The sequence below is a fragment of the Lissotriton helveticus genome, chromosome 5_1 (genome assembly GCF_964261635.1).
Source record: "Lissotriton helveticus chromosome 5_1, aLisHel1.1, whole genome shotgun sequence".
Taxonomy (NCBI): Eukaryota; Metazoa; Chordata; class Amphibia; order Caudata; family Salamandridae; genus Lissotriton; species Lissotriton helveticus.
The window spans coordinates 2,004,337,428-2,004,359,549 of record NC_136065.1 but is presented as its reverse complement, the minus strand read 5'-3'; the positions used below and the strand labels follow the sequence as shown (position 1 = coordinate 2,004,359,549).

The 22,122-nt window shown below is 45.5% G+C and overlaps 1 long non-coding RNA gene across 4 annotated transcripts in view; it reads right to left on the bottom strand.

Moving 5' to 3' along the window:
- LOC144753944 (uncharacterized) overlaps window positions 1-22,122 on the bottom strand; it is a 110,236-nt gene that overhangs the window by 39,058 nt on the left and 49,056 nt on the right. For all 4 annotated transcript variants that reach the window (XR_013594607.1, XR_013594606.1, XR_013594609.1 and 1 more), the window contains one exon: window positions 9,021-9,116. This is a non-coding gene — a long non-coding RNA (uncharacterized LOC144753944). The remainder of the gene's footprint in view (window positions 1-9,020; window positions 9,117-22,122) is intronic.

The following is a 22,122-nucleotide window of genomic DNA, read 5'->3' as shown; positions in this document are numbered from 1 at the left end:
GACGGAACGTACAGGAGATGCTTCATTCGCATAGATAAACATTGCTTGGAGTGCCCATACTGACCCATTAGGCGAAAAAGGCTAAACTAAATATGGCATTCCCTTATCTGTCGTATGCGGCATAAGACCACATACCCAGCAATTCATGGTATTTACTACTAGCTGATGCTGATGCAACATTTGTATAAATGAATTGTTAACAAATTCCGATCTTCGTGTCTGCTCATGTTTAGGCAACGTGTGAAATTCATGCGGAGAAACAGTAGAAAAAGAAAGAGAATGTTGGGACATAGATGCAAGGGTCTGTTGTGTAACATAGACAATCCAACCCACACAAACCAATATAATATTCAAAAGCATCAAAAAACACAGTTTCAAAAAACATTTACTACGGACCAATGTACACATTTTCACTTTAGAATCAGTTCTCTTAACACCTTTCTCAGATTCAAAAGACTCCATCCTCTAACGTGCTGCTCACGGCTATTACCTTCTTCACTTAAGTGTGCGTCAAGATCATACTAACGATCAGGAACCACAGACCTTTTGTCAATTCGCGGCTCACCCCTTAAGACTGTACCGCGACCCTGCAGCAGAGTCCGGATGGTGACTCGAAAAAGAAAAATAGTCTCTTCATTTGAAAAGGTGTAACTTACAACATACAAAATTCAAGTTTTATTTGTCCATTTATTTGTCCTTTCTCGGTCTTAGGTTGTAACGCTCTTTGCCAGGCACAGTTTGCTCTTGAAAAAGTGTTTCCGGATCTGTTGTGTCGAATCTTAGATGCGGTGGCACAGCAGCTTGCAAAATGTCATCATCTGCACGTTCTGACTGAGTCCATAACAAATGTGCGTCACTAAAAGGTACAAATCTAGGAATTCTCTCACATTCAGAATCAGCTATACCTTCCCTCACCCACTTGTCATACGGTAAGGGCAACGGAACATTTTTACAATGGGTACCATGTACCCAATTCTTTTTACCAGCTACCCTAACTGCAGTCCGAGTTGCTACAAGACTAAGCGCGGTCCAGTCCACCTCGGCTCCAAATTCTTAGTTCGTTGATAATTCTTGGTGAGAACGTAGTCACCAGGTTGAATCGTGTGGCCTGGATCCGCAGTCGCTGTCGGTAAACTGTCATATACCTGTTGGTGGAGAACACGTAATTTAGCAGTAAAGTCATGTAAGTAATCCACCAACATAGGGTACTCAATATCGCTGTACTTTTTAGGCCTTGGCACACCCGAAAAACATTGGCCGGACGACCAAAAACAATTTCATATGGGCTAAGTCCCACACGAGAATGTACTGTCGTCCTTGTTGACAAAAGGGCCAATGGCAAGGCATCTGGCCATGTAAGACCAGAGCTTGCTTGTATTTTAGCCAACTTCAATTTCAGAGTGCCATCATAGCACTCGACAAGTCCAGCGGACTGGGGGTGATTCGCAGCATGGAATTTCTGATTGATACCCAAACCTCACACACTTTCTTCATGATCTGACCCACGAATTCACTTCCATTGTCACTCCATACAATTCTCGGCAAACCATACCTAGGGAAGTACCCTTTGAGCAAAACCTTGGCTGTAGACAAGGCAGTATTATCCTTTAGGGGGTAAGCCTCTATCCATCTGGAAAAGGCACAAATAACCACAAGGACATACTTCAGGTTGTTACATCTTTCCATGTGAATGTAATCGAGCTGTATCACTTCAAACGGATACGTTGGAGAAGCAAAATGACCAGCTGGAGTTGGAATCCCTTTCCAGGATTATACATCAGACAAATCATACAATGCTTCACCACATTCTCAACACATTTAGGAATTCCAGCATTCTGCCATACTTGAGCCAACAACTTGCATATCCCTTTCGAACTAATGTGAGCCATTCCATGAGCCATAGTAACCACTGGGAGCACATACGCATTAGGCAACAACCATCGCTGGTGCTCCGACAACTCAACCCAACAACCTGTCAAATCCAACATACCCGTAGTTTCTCTCCACACACCCACTTCTTTTTCCGTAGCTTCAGCCTGAATCAACTTCACACTTTCTATTGTGTCTTCACACATTCCACCTGCCATAACTTAGTTAGCAGGGCCCGCAACATACATTTGACTCATCATATCTTTCGCCGTTTCTTTCGCAACTTCATCCGCAAACGCATTTCCTCGGCTCACATCATCCACAACCTTCTTATGCGCACTACAATTCACAATTGCAATCTGTTTTGGCAAAGTAAGTGATTCAAGAAGTTCATTCACTAATTGCCCATGCTGAATTTTCGTACCATGGGAAGTAAGAAATCCTCTCTCTCTCCACAAGCGGCCAAAACTATGCGCTACACCAAACGCATACTGGCTATCAGTATAAACATTCACTCGCTTTCCTTCTGACAACACCCACGCTCTAGTCAATGCTATTAACTCTGCTGCTTGTGCTGAATTCTGTGCTATACGTGCTGTTTCAACAACTGTATGTAAAGTTGTGACAGCATATGCTGCAGTCGTCTCTCCATTCGGAAGCTTAAAACACGAACCATTTACCCATAGGGTACCATCAGCATTCGAAAGAGGAGTATCTTTTAAATCAACTCTAGCCTTCGTTTCCTCCTCTGTCCGGAGAAAACAATCATGCTGTTCCTGAACATCTGTCTCTACAGAAATCGGCAACAACGTAGCTGGATTCAACACATTGCACCTTTTGATGTGCACATGGCTAGCCAAAAGCGTCAACTCATAACCTGACAAACGCGCACTAGTAAGGTGCTGTGTCTTTGTCCTATTCAATAAGGTATCCACTGCATGTGGGACCATCACAATCAACGTATTATCCAATACCAAACCAGCAGACTGTCGGATAGAAACAGCCGCTGCCGCTGTAGCTATCAAACAACTCGGCAACACCCTAGCTATCGGATCTAACGTAGCTGAAACATACGCGCATGGACGCTGCTTGTCTCCAAATTGATGCGTCAACACTGACAATGCACAACCGTCTCTCTCGTGTACATACAGTGTAAAAGGTTTACTGTAGTCCGGGGTACCCAACACCGAAGCAGAACACAATGCATCACGTAATTCAGAAAAACTTTTCTGACATTCGTCAGACCAAGGGAGAGGATGCGGAGTATCTTTAAGAGTCAGCTAACAAAGAAAAATTCGGGATCCACTGTCTACAATACGATGCGATACCTAAAAAGGCACGCACTTCTCTCTGTGTGGATGGCACAGTCATTTGGGCAATCGCTTGAATTCGTTCTGGGGTCAATTGTCTTCCCTCCTTCGACAAGAGATGACCTAAGTAGGTTACTTCTTGGCGGCAATACTGTAACTTTGAAGGTGACACTTTATGATGAAGGTCAGACAAATGTCATAACAAAGAAAGAGTAGCCTCTTTACAAATCTCTTCGTCATCAGCAGCAACCAACAGATCATCAACATACTGGATAAGAGTAGCACCAGAAGGCAATACAAAATCATCAACCTGAGTTTTCAACGCCTGACTATAGATGGAGGGACTTTCACAATAACCTTGAGGAGCACGTTTAAACCAGAAGCTTCGACCTCCTAAAGAGAAGCCAAAAATATCTCTACTTTCCTCAGCAATCGGAATACTAAAGAAAGCGTTCTTCAAATCGATAACTGAAAACCAAGCAGCTGAAGCAGGGATCAAAGTCAACAAAGCAGTGATGTCTGGAACAACAGGAAACTGTGGCACAACAATTTTATTAACCTCTCGAAGATCGATCACAAACGGGTACACAGGTGGCTGAGAAGCATCAGTACGCTTAAGGACAGGCAGAACAGGACTGTTACACACATTACCTCTCGTTTCTTCAACTACACCCTTCTCAACGAGATCATAAATAATCGCCAAAAGAGCTCTCTCGCCATCACTAGATATTTTATATTGCGGAATACGAGGTAGCCTAGCATTTGACTTAAGGGTAACAACATAAGGTGAAATCTGCAAAAGACCAACATCATTGGGACCTGTAGCCCAAAGCGTATCAGGAAGAGAACGCAATTCCAGTGGAAGACAATCTTTAGACAAATACATCGGGGAAATCACTTTCTTACCCACTGTAAGATGTACTCCCGAAGGAGAACAATGTAATGTCGCATGCAATCTTTTCAGCAAGTCCAAACCCAACAGATTCTCACCACAACCAGTCGTTAGAATAAGTGGAGTTTCCAATTCACAAGGACCAATAGAAAGGGGCAAAGCGCTTGAAACCGGATTACGAACTGGGGCGCCAGAAAATTCTACTGAAACATTGGTCAAGCCAGACCAAGGTGCGCCAGGAAGTTTAGAGTGCATAATAGAACTCTTCGTCGCACCAGTATCCAAAAGAAAAGGTTCTGCCACACCTGATGTAATCACTTCAACATAAGGTCCACTCTGGTCTACTGGAACTGACACTACTCCCTCACTTTGTCCATGGCTGTCCTAACTGTCATTATAACCGGCACTCTCACTCTCGACACAATAGTCATCGCCGTAGTACTGTGCAGACTGAACAGTCGGAACATTCTGTCTGTCAAAATAATTCGTAGAATTCTGAGGGGGAAATGAACGCTCATTCTGGGGAAACACACCACGTTCCCTACCCCTAGGAGCTTGTTGGAAACCACCATGACCTCTTTGACCAGATACACCATTCGCACCCTGTAGCAAAATCGGCCAACTATCCTTGAAATGACCTTCTTCTCTGCAGTAAGCACACTTATTAGGCCCTGACAGAAATCGCGGAGCGAAAAACTCGGGCTTCTGTAACAATCTCTGAAACTGTGGGGGTTGCTGAAACTGAGGCTGATTCGGACGAGGCGGATAAGCTTGCTGTAAAAGAACTTTCGTCTTTAAGTCTCTAGTTTTCTTCTCTACTTTATCCTTCTCATCTTTATCCCTATTCTCATAATATTGTGCAGTAGCCAATATCTGGGCCGACGAAGAAACAGCCCATGAACTCTCATGAGTCCTTTAACTTATTTGAAAGTTCGGGAAGCAAATTAAAGACAAATTTGTTCACAAACAACCTTTGACCACCTTCAGTGCTCATGTCCTGACCACTATGATCGATAAACGTCTCCTCAAACCTAGTAAAGAAATCAGACACACTCTCGTCTTTCTTTTGTTTGCATGCTGCTAACTTATCCCAATTCACTCGTAAAGGAGGCATCATAGTTTTCAATAGATTAATAATCTTACCAGGTAATTCTGCAACTAAGGGTTCAGGTTTGGCACCTCCTACCTGCCGACCATCTGCAGCAGCAATATTAACCCACGTATCTCCTAACTCTGGCGCATGATCCTGATGACGGATCTTCGCCCACAAAGGTTGAGGAACTACTTTACTCATCAACATATCTATGTAAGCTAAATTCATAATACACGCATCAACTGTCTGAGACAACTCCTTGTAATAACCAGCAGGATTTTTACGGGGGTCAGGTAAGGTCTGCTTAAGAGCCAAGACCTCTGCTCTCTTCCAAGGAACATGTACCCACACTCGCTGAAAATGAGCAGGTGCTGCTTGAATACCCAAATTAACATTAGCAACAACTGCCTCTCTCCATACAGGGGGAACCTCTCTCATAGGATACTGCTTCACTTTCCTTCTAACAGAGGAATCAGGTTCATGCAATGTCTGAGGCAGAAGCCTAGACCTAAAAGCGAGTATCATCTCTACGGCGTCTGCAACATCAGACTCCACTATCGTCTCTTTAGCAAATTCTGACTGGACATCAAGCACTTCCTGCAGAATCGGACCCAACTCATTATCTTCCCATTCCTGACGAAGAAAAGTACACAGTATGTCAAAAACATACCTTTGCTTAGGCGGATCCCACTGAAAGAAAACATCCATAACCGCTTGCAAATCATACCTAGAAGGATTTAAAACCCATCTACGAGCCAAAAGATCCAACACTGTCCGCTCTTCGGGACCAGGAAACTGACTACGACTCTGCATACGTTCCGAAACAGGCGTCATATTCAGTGACCCAAAGAGGAGACAAAAGATTAGCAACAGTCTCAGTCATTCGTTTTCGAGCAGAAGGAGAAGAAGTAGACATAAAGACAGGAGAATGAATATTTTGAGGCAAAAGAGGTGTAGGGACAAAAGTAGCAGGAGTCGGAGATACAGGAATGGAAGGCAAAGGAGTTTGAGGCAAGGCTGGTAACAAAGCTGGCGGCCCTGGAGGGGGCTGCACCATAGGAGGGAGAACCATCTGTGAAGCAACGGGTGGCTGAACAACAGCAGGGAGCTGAACAACAAAGGGTGCAACAACCGGGGGTAATGGAGGTGCAGTAGCACCCTGCACATAAGGGGATGGCAATCTCAGTAAATGAGACATCAAAGGATCTTTTTCAGGGTCTTCAGTCACTTTTGGAGGAGAAGGCGACAAGGCCGGATAACATTTATCGATGGCCGTGCAACGTTGTCTATCTGAGACTTCACTCGCACGCTCTTCTCCATCTTCCTTAAACTGCCTAGCAGCTTGTAGTACTGACATATTCTTATCTTTCCTATCTCTCTTTGCTTGCTTAATTTTTCTCTGCTTGGCTTCCTTACGCCAAAGGCGGAAGGAGTCAAACATCGCCGGCCGGGCTTTCTTTCTAAATAGCGCAACTTCCAGATTATCTAAAATATTTAATTTGAAACTACCATGTTGGGGCCTTCGTAAAACACCATCTTTCTTTGTATAGCGAACCCACACTTCGTTATAAGTGATAGGACCCACTCCGTGTTTTGAATAGAGCTCATAAGTCGGAGTTCCAACCGGCGGTATCGGACACGAATCCTCCAATCGGGAATCCCTGCTGCAACCACAACTAAACCATTTCCTAATTTTGCTAAGACCAGGCATCTTATAGCTCACTAATCTAGCTTCAAACTTCAAGGGGTTATCAACTATCGATACACTCGTAAATATACGAGCCCCTCAGCTTCGATTATTGCAACAACCGAATCAAAACCAAGAAACAAAACAAAGTCGTGGGAGCGACCCACTTATACTTAACCAAAATATCTGTCACGCCACCAGAAGACCGTCTATCGTCTCGCTCTACAAAGCATCAATCGAGGGTCCAAGACAGGGCGACAGTCAGGGCAGCAGTCCTTCGTAGCCAGCGGGAAGCCTCGCAGAAAAAACCTTCGGTCCACGTCGACATGCAGGGGTCAATGAAGTGGCAGCCTTCCTCCAGAATTTCCTCACGTGGCTCCTCACGATCCTCGGGCTGGACCGGTACCGCTGAAGTCGCCCAACGTTGGGCGCCAACTGAAGAACCGGGTTTTTAGAACCCAGCGGCGCCAGGGGCACGCCCAAAGTCTTCGGATTCACCTGTCTTGGTATACAGAGACACGGAATACTTCTGGGTGGCGTCAGAGATCAAATTTATTAGCTGCAGCTAGTAACAGTAATCCCAGCAATACCACACGGTGTACAACTCAGGAGACTGCTCAATTTTCGTAGAGCAAGACATCACTTTTTATCCACATTTTACTCATTATAAATGCACACCCACTGCCACAAATACTGACAAATGAAATACATTTTCCCACACATTATCACATTGCAAAAAGCTAAATTTACATTGTACCAACCCACAAGTTAATTATTAGGAATGTCCTAAATTAGATTTCCACAAGCCGGACAAACCCATAATTGAAAGCACAACCCATGTAATGAAAAGTCGTAAGAAAAGAAACAATTCATTTGCTGAATAGGATAAGATATGTGCAAGGAAACTAAAGTTAACGATATCCTGAACATTGATTGGCAATCTCAGACAGTGATCAGCAAGGGAAATTGGCCTCGCAAAATGGTCATTTTCAGGTGACAGGGTCAGCGTCCTGCAGTTCACTCACAAGTTAGAGAAGGCCTAGTTAATGCGTACATGAACAACTAAGCCCATGCAACTTTGTTCGTTCGGTTACCTCCACGGCCTACGTGAGGGCAACAGAAAATGGCGTAACGAACAACTCAAACGAAATGGAGTCCGGTTCGGAAATCACGGAACCTCAGACGTCACCCCAATGGCATTAACTTTGTCTAGTATGTCCAGCCAGAGTTTCCTTTTGGCAGATTCTGCCACAGTGAGGGACTGCCTGCCAAACAGTTTTTGGTGCACCTTCACCACCTCCTCAACAAGGACCTGCAGCTCCATGCTGCTAAATGTGAGTTTCCTCCTCCTCTCTGGCTGCTCTTTTTCTTTGCTTCTTGACATTTTGCAGTTTTAAAAGTGTTCAAAACCCTTTCTGCTGCTCAGGGACTCAGCGCAGCTCCAACTGCCTTCCCCTAAGTTCTAATTAGTTGCAGCTGCTTGTGTAGCCACTTCCTGGTAGGGAGGGGGAGGGTGGTAGCACCTGATTGGCTGCCTACTTAAGTTTCACTTATGTTTGCTTTCCGAATCGGATTTTACCGATTCGGTATTTACCGAATCGGTATTTCCTATTCATTCCTATGGGCCAAAAGGCCCATAGGAATGAATGGGGAATACCGAATCGGTCAATACAGAATCGGTAAATACCGATTCGGTAATTTCCGATTGTCCGATTCCTAATTTTACCGAATCCTGTATTTTTTACCGATTTTTTTTTTATCTACATACCATTTACCGATTCTAAAATACCGAATCGGTAAAATTCGGTATTTTAGAATCGGTAAAATCGGATTACCTACATCTGGCCCCTAGAGTTTAACGAACAGGTTGCACCATTAACAACAGTGATGCACTTGTAATAAGGCGGATGTGATAGTAATTTGCTTATTTTATTTTTTAGTTTTATACAGCGCTACTTAGACCCTTGTCATATTTTTGACAGAGTAACCTATACTCCAAACTCTATTTGAGGTCCTTTATGACTTAATATATATAAATGAGGTGCAGGTGAAACTTTTAAAGCAATATAAGGAAAACACTGACCCAGGTATAGAAGGCCGCTGACAACTGGTTAATACAAGGTAATTTTTGAAGTTTTTTACTCCATAGTACTGACACTGTTCTCTTACCTCCAGCTGTTTAACTTTAATTTCTTCTCTGTGCTGCAGTTCAAGTATATCAGTCAGCATTTTCTCTAATGCTTCTAAATAACTCTGAAAATTCTCCTAGAAAAAAAATGTTGTATCTTCAAAGTAATACAGATACTGAATTACAATAACAAAGCAAAATATGCAAATATGTATGTGTTTGAATAACATAGGGATCTCCCGGGCACTCAATGAGTCAAATGATGAGTAATAGTAACAGTATTCACTGTCCTTTATCTGAACATCCAAACACTTAACATTGCCCTAGTCTGTTGAGTTCCTTGGCAAAACGTGCTTCGTCTGTTATTCTACAATTCAGACTTCATGAGGGCTGAAACACAAAGATAACGGCATCGTAGGGAATGGGGAGAGATCAGGTAAATCAGAGTAAGGAGGGATATTGTAATATATCCAGTCCCATCACCAGGGTTCATCACCCAAGTTGTGCCATAAGCATCCCTATGTATATATTTTGTATATATAATATACTGTGATATATTTCATTGCTCTTTAGGTGGAATATAGATGTACACGTTGCTGGTATAACGCTTATACTGATATTCTGTTGACAACATTCCTATTGATTATCTATATTCTATTCAGTTTGTTTATCTTTTGTGTAATACAATTGGGAAAGCCACAACTTATTTAGGAGTACTTTGTTTGGCCGCTCCGTAGCCGGTGTAATGGATTTACCTTTGTTTGTATCTATTTATGTACAATACGTGTATATTAGTATGAGTATTGTTGTTTACATATTTCCGATATGTGCCCTTTTAATTTTATCCTTACTTGCCTGAAGTCTTGTTACATGTTCGCCAATTGTGTATTTATATGTATGTCGTATGTATCATTTACATGTTCTGTTTTTTATATTTAGTGTGTTTTTATATTTTTATATTTGTGCCCTTTTCAGCCATGATGAAGTTCCATTGGAACGAAACGCGTTGGCTGTGATTTTAAAAGATTGAAAAGAATAAAGGACTCATTTGGATAAATTGGAAGTTTTTCGGACTTGATCATTTTGGTGCACCGTCCTTCACTTTATAAACCTTGTTATTTGTTCTTCAGAGGAGCGAAAGTATGGCTAGCTCCAGACATGTCTGCACAAACTAAGGACTTATTAATTTACTTTGAAATTGAGGTGCCTAACCATGGTGAGCCGCATTGTTCACCTTTATTAATTAACTGTAACTATTACTCATCATTTGACTCATTGAATGCTCAGAGATCCCTATTTTAACATTAAGGAAAGGTTTTCTTTTCGAACCGAGGAAGATTGGGTGTCTCTCCCTCCTCCTGAGCACGAGACAAATAAGACATATGGACAATAACTTACTCACCTTTGACAGGAAACTACTTTGTACCAGTATTGTGATTTTTGCGCCGATTCTCCCAGCCACCACCCTTTGTCATGTTTGAATAACATTATTGCAGTCTGGTACCGACTACGAAAAACTCCCAAAATACATGAAGATTCCCCCAGCAAGTTATAGGGGTAACATAGCTGTGGGCATGCTACCGTGGTACCAATTCCGATCGGATACTACCTGGTTAATGACTCTGATGGCATGTTATAGTGGCAGGAGATCTGATGGCATGTAACCGGGGCACCAGGTAACATGGAATGTAATCTGCACAGCGATTCTGTAGGCCTTATTCTCAGGTAAGCACCACTTACGGCATATGTGAATTGACGAGCACGTCACTCCGATGGTACATTTACTGGTCACTAATTCTGTAGCACAATATTTCTGAATATAGTCATAATCATTTACAGGAATTATGGTGGTATTCACAGGCATGTTCTAAGATGTAAGTAATACTGCTGGTATATTGTGGCACAGGAATGCTGATAATGGGGGTGCAAGCTTAATTTTTTTTATAATGACACGTATAATCATTGGAACAGGCTCTCTGACAACTGCCATGTTCTCTGCACAGGTTATGATGAAGGATGCGTTACCAAGGTTTTATAATGACAGTTTAGATGACACAGATTCTACGATGCTATCATGTTTTCTAGCACAGGTGTTGTGAGGCTAGGCAATAGGCATGCTCTCACACATGCAATGTATGCTCATGGAAGCATTAACTGGGCACAGCATTTTTTGACATTCTGAAGTTGGATAGTGAACAATCGATCGAATTACGATGGACACAATCTCTGGCACATGTTTTTTGATGAAGAAAATCTTGTCCAAGCATCACTGTGGTGTTGCCGTAGAAGAACAGCTGGGATTTTCCCATCCACTCAGCCTGCACAGGGGTGTAGCTGATGTAGCAGTCAGTCAGGGTTGACCACTCACAATTGATGCGATAGGCTCTAAAGTGGAGAAGGTACAGAAATAATGTTCTCCGGCCCTTGACTAATGTACATTAGTTAGCAAGGGGCTTGTGGGACCTCAGGTCACAGGACGAGTCTTACCACCCTAGATAAGAATGGGGAGCTAGAGAGCCACAGGATGAGTCTTACCACCCTGTATAAGAATGGAGAGCTAGAGAATCACGGGACAAGTCTTACCACCCTGGATAAGAAGGGGGAGCTAGAGAGCCACAGGATGATTCTTTCCACCCTGGATAAGAATGGGGAGCTAGAGAGGTGTGGTACATCACATTGAAGGTTCATTCCCCTCCGCCTTTGGGGAAAAAGGTGGGAAAAATGCAAGGGGTGTGATGGATGGCTCATGCTACCTTCACTGAGCAAGGTTGTGAGAGACAGAGATAGAAGACGAGATATTCAATGACCACCCTTATACTTGCCAGGGAGGGAAATAAGAGAACTGTTTTTTGAAGAAGGTGCAAAAGAATGTTCTTTTTCATCGCAGAAGAAGAGATTCTGCCTGTCTGTCCTGCAACCAACAACACCTCCGTGCACAGTTCATACTAACCAAGAGGCATTCTCCTCTCTTTGCTATCGGCACCACCTGGTCTGCACACACACTGCCCATGGCCCCATCACTGCCCTCACAGATCTGCCGACACCCCACCTGCAGCCAGTGTGTGGCAGCAACACATGTTAAGGCCTATCCCAATGCTGGTGTATAGCATGACTTGTTCCACTCATAACTCACTTGCATCCTCTAGGTGCCTCTGCAGTCTTTAAAGCCTCAGGGAGCCCATGGTGTATGCCGCCAGAGAACTATACCGCAGTTCAGAGCAGAGACAACTTGTTGTGACATTCTTCCCTTCTTGATGGGCTTCAGTGCTCACAGAGGGAGACATCTGCAGTTTCAGTCCCACTAAAACTGTTGCTCACTACATTCCTGCTGACAGCAGCTTCTTACCTATTATGTTTATTTCCAGATTTCTGTCCTACAATATGCTCTTCATTCCATCAGGACCAGAAACTCTATGTTACCTTTTGTTTTTCTGAATCTCCTCACCTGAGGAAGACGTATGACACCTCCTAGAGAGCATCGAGCAGTCAAGAGCTAGCACTTTGGTTCTGCTTACCACAGAGGCCTTGCGATCCTTCTACTTTTCCGTTGAGCCGATAGATTAAACCTTTACAAATCCCAAGGGGATTCTTTACTGCGCTTTACTGGGCATGCTACAGTCTGGTGCTGCAAGTACTGTACAGAGGACGCCAAGTCCAAACCTGCACTGTCCCAAAGAGGAGGGGTTGAAAATCTCCTTCACTGTTGCCGCAGGTCTAACTATAAAGCTCTTGGAGTTTCCCTGGTGAAGCTCGGGCCAAGAGTGGGCCTGTCCTGTGCCCGTCAGTGCCAGGGAAAGAGACAGGACAGGGCCACCGCTCTTGGTCTTGTAACTTTGCAAATAACTGGCTCATTAGGATTTACCTGCTATCGTCCATTGGAGTGCCTAGAATCCATTGCCCATCGAGTACTGTGAGTACATGACCGCGTAAGTGCCTGGGGTGGGGAGCATACGTTATCATGGAAGTATTGATTTGTGTCCTAGCAATTCCATTTAAAGGTTGAGATGGGACCTATTGGCGATAATGGGTAAAGAAAGAATACTATACCGGTCACAGGGTGAATTCTTGTCTGGTGCTATTATGTTCCCGGGTTAGGCCCATGTAGCGAAGCAGTTGGTTTCTTATACTGTCCTATTTTTCACAATAACATTTCGGCTGTGACCTTTTGCACATATTTGCATGCATGACAATGTTGGATTTGTTTCTCTGAAACTAACTTGCTTACACATCTAGCTTCGTATCACATCATCACAATGTCTCTAACACCATGTACAAGGCCTCTTTACAAACTATGTACAAAAGTTGCTTCTATCTTCATCCACGCAGCAACAGGGCTATCTACATATCCAAAACATCACTAATCTATCTGCACATCGCAAGGTAACTTTCTAATATGAATAATGAGCATCCGAAAAGATTAGTAGAGGAAGCACTTCAGCTGACACTGAGGGTCTGTGCATTTATTTATAAAATTTTATATAGTGTGAACTTGAACCAATAGGGTATCAGAGCGCTTTACATTTAGGATCGTTGCGTTTAAAGTTACATCAGTTAAAAGAGTATAGTAAGGTACAGTACACATAAACAATGTAGCAACAATTTGTAGGAGGGAGTGGAGGAAGGAGTAATAGCAGGGAGAATAGGGGGAACTGTGCCCAATGTCCGGCTGGGTAGGTAACGGTCAAGGGGGAAACCAGGGCCAATCTCCTCATTAGCTGTCTAGCAGCTCCACCGGGCATCAGCCATGTTGCTCAGGCCTCAGCGTTCAAGAAAACAACTCTTAAGTATATTTGATTTGAGAAGTTTATACAGCGCTGGCTAGACCCGGAGGTATCAGAGCGCTTAACCAGAGGATCATTGCATTACAAGGTACATCTAAAAAGGTTTATATAGCGCTGGCTAGACCCGGAGGTATCAGAGCGCTATACCAGAGGAACATTGCGTTACAAGTTGCATCAGTTACAATAGCGTAGTTAGGTATAGTAAACAAACAACAAGGTTGAGAAAATTTGTAGGAAAGGAGGGGAGGAAGGAGCCATAGCAGGGAGACAAGGAAGAACTGTGTCCAATGTCCGGCTTGGTAGGTGACGGTCGAGGGGGAAACCAGGGCCAATCTCTTCATTAGCTATCTAGCAGCTCCACCGGGCATCAGCCATGTTGCTCAGGTCTCAACGTTAGGGAAAAACCATTTTGAAGAGATACATAGGCTACAGTAACAGAGTCATGTAGTGGAAGACCATGTCCCCACTAGAGGATAGAGGTAAAGAAGGAGGTGGAGGTGTGGGAGTACAAACGAACCAGAGAAGGAGCTGGGGCTGCCAATTTGGCTGATGGGGGATGTGATCAAGGTCTGGTCGTAGTCCGGTGGTAGGGAAAACAGTGGCAGCCATCTTAGGGTCAGGCAAGGGTTTGCTATTGCAGCATCCAAGATCAAAACTGCTTCCCTTGTTTCTCAGGCCGGCTTAACTGCTCTGTGTCCTTCATGCCACAGTCAGGCTGTAGATCCATATCATCAGCTCCAGAGCATCACGCTGATGATTAAAGTAGTAAGTCCCAAAACCTCATCTGGGCAGCAAGCCCTGGACCGCCGCTCCTTCACATAGTGCCCTCACAGCAGGGGGTGGCGGTCACAGCAATATGAGAGCAGTCTCAGGCTCTAAGCAACAAGCGTGAGCCAGACCTCCAGGCTCTCCCTCGTACAAACAGCATACGTAACACAGCCCACATGGGATCGTCGCAGAAGAAGAGAGCCGCAGAATAAGTGGCGGTGGTAATTTGGTTGTCCGCTCCAGTGATCGGGAGCGATCCAAGCTGTCTAGGGTGTAGGATGGCTCTTTGGCACGGTTTTGACTTGTAGGGCGAGCACCGCGGGTACAAGGTCCACGTAGCAGCAAGCTCAACAGCTGGTGGGGCCCCTCAGGATTCTCGTTAGTGTCTCCCGCTCTGCAACTAGGAACGTTAGGCTGCACACAGAAGACTGTAGCGAGAGGGCGAGGCCCCCGCAACACCGGCAATAGTCAAAGGATTTGGTTCTCCCAGCTAAAGGTCGCGCAAGCTGGCTTCAGGTAGTAGGGGTGAAGGGGGAGGCAAGCGCGGTCGCCTCCTCCTGCAGCACAATGTCGGTGAGCGGCCCCCACTCACCTCATGCGTGCCGCTCCATCTGCAGCGGTCTTAAATAGTGATGTCGGGCTGAGGAGGTGATCGCTGGGATCGGCTGCAGCGGGCGCGGGTTCTTCACTGGATTGTCGGCTGAAGCTTAATGACGTTTTTCTGTGCGCCCTCCGTCGGGCCAGGAGCGCCTGCTCCAGCGCTTCCAGTCGGGTCCTCCGATCCGCGTGACAGCGGCCTCTCACCCCCAGCGGCAGAGACCACAAGCGCCGGCATATAGATATGGGTCGTTAGCTAATGTGCGCGGCCACCATTGAACAGTATGCTGAATAGGGACTGGTGCATCTGATTTTGAAGGTATGCTGCAAATGCAGCAAGGTGCAGACGTATGGAAGTGTATACTAGCCTTGATTTTTATAGGTGCAGCAGATAACATACTATCTGTTGTACTATGGGAGCACAAGGGTTTATGTATTGAGCCATACAGTAATGGACAAACCTTTTCAATTTAGCTGCATAGCAGGCTCTAGTTGTTGGATGGTTTGTCTATAATAAGTATTTCCATACACTCTGGAGTCAGCTGTAACTATCCAAATTCTATAACTTCAGGAGCCAAATTGTGAGGTTTAGTTGTTTGGGTTTGGGATGCCCGACTTTGCCCTTGCAGTGATTTGGAAGATTTGGAGAGTTGGGAAGCCTCTCATGAGGTACTAGGAACAGTTTTAGAAGTGTTGTGTATCAGTGTTGTCGCTCCAAGGTGGGAGCCACTAGGATCATCTTGAGAGATACCTGTCCGAGTTTCCTTACAAGAAAAGAATGAGAGGGAGAGGCGGAAAAGCGTCGGCAAATATCCCTGATCAATTCATCCACAGATGTCTGAGTTTCCTTAAAGAAAAGAATGAGTGGGAGAGGCGGAAAAGCATCAGCAAATATCCCTGATCAATTTACCCACAGTGCATAGTCTATGGCATGTGGGTGATACTGGCACGAGGCGAAGCTTTGGAATTTTGTGCTTTCAGCGGTAACGAAGAGGTCCATGCCTGGCATACCCCCCTAACGGTGGAAGTAGCGATGGAGGACTTGGGGGTGGAGTTCCCACTTGTTTTTTTTGTGTCAAATCTGTTTTATTGGCATTTTAGAGTTTCATAATACAACAGGAGCATCATCCACTTAAGCACAACTAACTGAGCACGTCAATTAAATATTCACAAACATCGTAACATTACATGTTAGGTTCGCAATGTCTAGGTTGTGCAGCTACCGAGTCATGGGGAATTTGCCAAAGTTGGCTGGATCGTGGAGTTCCTGACCAGACAAAGACTCCAGGACTGCCCATGAAGGTCCACACGCTGGGCCCTTTTCCACCAGCAAGATTCTGCTGGGTAGGCCCCCAGCTTGGACCTACATACAGATGAAATATTTATATAACAACAAGAGAAAACTGTAACAACAGCGGCGAAACCACAGTCACATTTCAACCCTCATCCTACCACCCCCCCCCGTCCTCCCCCCCCCCGATCCCCACCCCCGGCGCACGCATTCTCCGGCCAAAGCTGTTGGAGTTCCCACTTGTTGACGTGTTGTTGTGTCCTACTGAGCACATCTGCCATATACTTGTCCACTCCCATAAGATATTCTGCCAAAAGGAGGATGTGATGGCAGAGTTCAATGCCAAATCTCCTGCGCTAAGTGAGACGAACTGTATCGAACAGGCGCCCCTCATGCTTCTTTCTGTATGTCATACATTTCTGTCATGCTGTCTGTTCTGATACATTGCTGTGCAACGTTTGCTGTGGAGCAGTCTATGCACCCTACATCGTCAGGGCTTTTAAGTACACACACCACCCTAGGAGTGATGCATCAATGGGAACGGTCACTTACGGACTTTTGTCGGCAGCCCTTGAGAAGATTGTCTGTGCTCCGTCATTGCAAGGACCGCTGGGCCGTGGTTGAAGTCAACACTAGGTCCTTTAAACTATCCTCGGTTTGGGACCACTGATTTGCCAGACACTCTTGTAGGGGGCACAATGGACCCCAAGATGAGCAACAATACCCATACTAGCAGGGGATGATGCAGTTGAAAAAGAGCTAGTTGGTCTTAGACATTGATAACCTGCTGGTCTGTGAGATATGCTTTGGGTGTAATTGAATTTAGAGTCGCTCCCAGATATGTTTGTATCTCAAGAGACTGCAAGAGGGAATTTGCTACACTGATTGCGTAACAAGTTGATGGTCATCTGTGTATCCTACAGGCATTACGGTCTGCTTGCACTCTTTACCAGCAAATCGTTCAGGTACGGGAAGCCATGAGTGATATGTCCCATCAAATTGGCTGCTACAACTGCCAAGCATTTGGCAAAGACTTTTGGTGCGGTCGTCACCCCAAAACGCTAACACCTTGAACTGGTAGAGATGTCCACTTACCACAAACTTGAGGTAACGGCAATGAGCTGGATGAATGGGGATGTGAAAGTAAGTGCCCTTCAAGTCAAGTGCCACCATGAAGTCGCATTCTTGAAGCAGAAGATCACACCCTGTAGTGTTACCATTTGGAAGTGTTATGATAATATGCATCGATTGAGAGTGCGGATATCCAGTATTGGTCTCAAAAACCAATCAAAAGGTATAGTGAATCCACGCCTCTTCCGATGTGTTCTTTTGGAACTAGCTTTATGGAATCTTTCGACAGCAGAGCTTTCACCTCCCCCTTGAGGAGGTGAAGGTGTTGAGGGTGTGTGTGTGTGGTGGCCTGTTTGGGGGCTGTGATGTGAGTAGTAGGCAGTATCTGTGCTGAATGTTGGTCAGCACCCCTCGGCCAGATGTTATTTATGGCCAAAGGTGGTCGAACTGCTGCAGTCTTTCCCCGACAGGTGTTGTGTGATCGGGGAGAAGTTGTGGAGAGTCACTGTTTAGAGGTAGATGCTCCCTTTCTGGGATTACCTTTACCTCTTTGATTGCCCCCGCTCCTTGTATACTCCTCTGTAGTGGCTCCTAGTGCTTTGCTGGTGGTATACCTGTTGTTGGTTCTGGTAGATTTGGGTGTCAGTGGTGGTGGTCTTGGCTGCTCCCCTACCATAAAACCTAGGAAAGGACTGCTGCCTAGGTGATGTGGTCTCCAACACCCCCATGGATTTCGCAGTTTCAGTGTCTTCTTTGAATTATTTCTAATCAAGTATCGACCTCTGGGCCAGAGGAGTTCCCCATTAAAAGAGCCACTCAAGAGGTGCTGCTGAACCTTAGGTTTAAATCCTAATATGCGCAGCCAAGCATGTCGGTGTAGTATAATTGAGGAATTAATTCCTTTGCAGCAGTATCCACGCTGTCAAGGGCACACACAATAGTTGCGTTGGAGATTTGTGTGCCCTCCGAAACAAGTTTCTCTACCCTTTGTTTAATTTGATCTGTGAGATGTTTTAAGAGCTCCTCCATGTTCTCCCAGGTAGCCTTGTTACACCACGAGAAGGCTCAGTGAATTGGTTATGCTCCAATGGTTGGCATGTCCTACTGTCACGTTTGCTTGCTTCAGCTATACGCTTACTCTCTTATCAGAGAGGGAGTGTCACCAGTACTTTGGGAACCTGCACTGTTCCTTGCTGTTGTAACCACTAGTGGGACGTCTCCTAATGTAAAGCGGATCATTAAGAGAAGATTTATATTTGAACTCAATACAAGGTGTTAGTACCTTTGACTTAACCAGGTCTTTAAATATATCTGTAGAGACTAAACATTGACCCTATCATGGGTAGATATTGAACTGAGTATTCAGGTTTGGAGGGGGTCTCCACTAAAAAGTCACCTTTCTCTTCTGTAGTGTCCATCTGAACTTTGTGATAGTCAGCTATGTGCTATGGAACACTATGATAAGAAGTCGGGGAATCCAGTGGTGATGCATTGACTAGGTCGGCACATCAATGTCAAGGTCTGGTGGAACAACATCATACGTGTGACCCAAGGATCTGGACTATCTGGAGCTACTCCTTAAAAGTCATTACCATGACTGCGGTGTGTAGGGCTCCCTGTGTCTATGTCACTTGAGTGAATGGAAACTGGTGACATGGATTGTTGTGAAATCAGTGGCATAAGGCTGGTTGCTTTGTGTTCTGTAGAGTTTTTCTTTGGAGACAGCCATGGTTGAGAAATGTGCTGCATTGCCCTTTTATGACTTGTTTTTTCTAATAAATGTTCCGCATCCAAAAGTGTTTTTCTGTTCAATAGTCCTTGGGCCCGATTAGAAATGACACAGTTTTCCTGTCTTAGCTCCTATGACACTCTTTGTGTCAACCAGAACCAGGAGGCTTGTCGCACGAAGGCGGTGATTCGCGGGTGTTGGGGGCAATTGTGTGGTGTATGGGTGGGTCTGGTGACCCAGGGTAAACAAGGCCCTTAGAAAAGTATTTACCCTAGGCACGAATCTCGTAGTTGTGAGCTTGTCTAGGAGTTCCGGAGGTGGCGGTGAGGGTTCATCCTGTCCTTCCTCCTCAGGTTCTTGGACACAACATAATGTGACCTGTACAGGATGATGCCCCTTCTGTGCCATCTTTATCTTCTCCGCCAGAGCTTCGGAGCTAGCATTCCGAACCCGATGGCATAAAAAAATCAGTCTAACAATGGAGCTGTTGAGAATGCACATTCACTTGAAGAGGAGTCTCGACGTCACGCCACCAACAAAGACTTTTTCAACAAAAGCAAGTTGTAAAGTCTGGGCCCAACACTAGATAGCAGAAGTGGGTGTGAGTGGCTGTATGGATAAATAAGTGGGTGTGTGAGTTATTGGGTATCCAGATGTCTGGAAACCCAAGTAAGGACTCGCAAAATGCCATGTAGGTAGGAATCGCAATATTTTTTAGGATTCCTTAATATTCCTTAATTGCAAATTGCAAATTGCGATTCGCAATCAAGAAATACCTTCTTATTCAGATGCCCATAGGAATGAATGGGAAATGCACACGCAATTTGTGAGTACCCAATAGGTACTCGCAAATTGCGTGCGCAATTTCAAGAGTGCAAGGGCTCCAAAGGGACATCCTGTTGCACCCCTGGAATTTGCATGTGTGCACATGTGGCGCACATATATGCCCTAAGGGCATGAATATGTGCCACATGGCACTTTTAAAAGAGCAAAAAAGGGCTTTTTTTTTTTAAATGGAATCGCAAATTACCACCAACTTGATCAACCAATCAACAAAAAGGGAGACAAAGCCCAGTCCAAGAACTATAGTACCCACAACACCATACCCCAGCAGAACATGATCAGTTGAACTCCCCTGACCACTAACAACACCCCCAAGATCATGAAGAGCATCCACTCAGGCGCACCCTCTGACCCCTGCCAGCACCACATCTTCAACAGAGCCGGTACCTCCATGGCCAACGGACTCTGCCACACCATCAACTGCTCCATCAACTCTGCCACATTCCCAGAACACTGGAAACAGGCAGAGATCAACCCCTTGCTGAAGAAACACCTTGTCCACCTGAAGGACCTCAAGAACTTTAGACCCAACTCTCTGCTCCCTTTTCCAGCCACAGTCATCGAGAAGGCAGTCAACGCCCAACTTTTTGAGTTCATTGAGGGGTTCTACTTCCTGGACCACTCGCAAACCGGCTTCTGAAGCAATCACAGTACGGAGACAGCCCTCCTTGCCACCACAGACAACGTCCGCACCCTCCTTGACTGAGGTGAAACTGCAGCCCTCATCCGCCTGGACCACTCGGCTGCCATCAACACCATCTCCCACTGCACCCTATGCACAAGACTCCACAACGCCGGCATCCATGAAAATGCCCTGGAATGGACCCATCCCTTTCTCACCAGCCGAACACAGAGTGTCAGGCTGCCACCGTTCCTCTCCGAACCGACAGAAATCAGCTACAGAGTGCCTCAGGACTCCTCCTGGAGCCCCACTCTCTTCAGCATCTACATGGCCCTGCCCGCAGGAAGCACAGACTCAACATTGTCTCCAAAGCCAACAACACCCAGCTGATCCTCTCCCTCACCAATGAACCTACAGTCGGCAAGAGAAACTTCCACGACGGGATGAAGGCTATCGCCACCCGGATGAAGGACAGCTGCCTCAAGCTAAACTCAGAGAAGACCGAAGACCTTATCTTGGGCTCTGCCCCGTCCGCTTGGGATGACTCCTGGTGGCCTGCAGATCTTGGACCTCCGCCCAAACCCACAGACCACGCAAGAATTCTCAGCATCACCTTGGACTTCCATGAACTGCCAGATCAACGCTGTCTCATCATCTTGCTTCATCATTTTTTTTTTTTTGTCAAACAATTTTTATTGCAGGGTAACATACACACGTATCAAGGCCACTAACAGTGTGAGAAGGTACAGAAGTACTGGGTTCCGAGCAGTAGTAAAAATGTAGGAAAACACAGCCATTCAGCCCTCATCCCGGAGGCAGGGCGGCGTGATTGTTCAGAGTAATTTACCACGTACAGTACCGTGAACATCTCCAATAACGATCAGTGTTTGTCTGTTATCTGCTTTTATTATGTTGTCGTCCTCTGCGAATAAAGTAGCCCTGCTGAACTAGTGTAGCGATAGGTAGTGACATGTAATAGCAACCCCCCTCTAATCTACAACTCCCAAATCCCCCCACCCTCTGCGGTGCCAGCGCCTGCGTGTGGTGCAACTATAAGCACTCTCGATCTGGGAATCCGGATCAGTCGTGGTTAACTGCGTGTGTGAAATCCCTGGTAGTGACGTAGGCTCTTTTATTGTGGTTGGGGCCGATCCATGCTCTCCCCCACCACCTCCTCCTCCTCCACAGTGCTATCCCTGAGGGCTTGTACTAGTGTTTCCCAGGCCATCGCCGCATCCCGCGCCTTATCGTCTGAGTGACGGCGGGCCAATTGGTAACGGATTGTGCTCTCCGCAGTGGCCCACTTCAAGAATTCATGTAGCCATCTCCTGTGAGTCGGTCCCACCCTTGATTTCCAGCCTTTTGTCAATTCCCTTTTGGCGAGGAGTAGACCCATGTCTATGAACTTGCTGGACAACTTGTTTTTTTTTGTGTGGGGGAA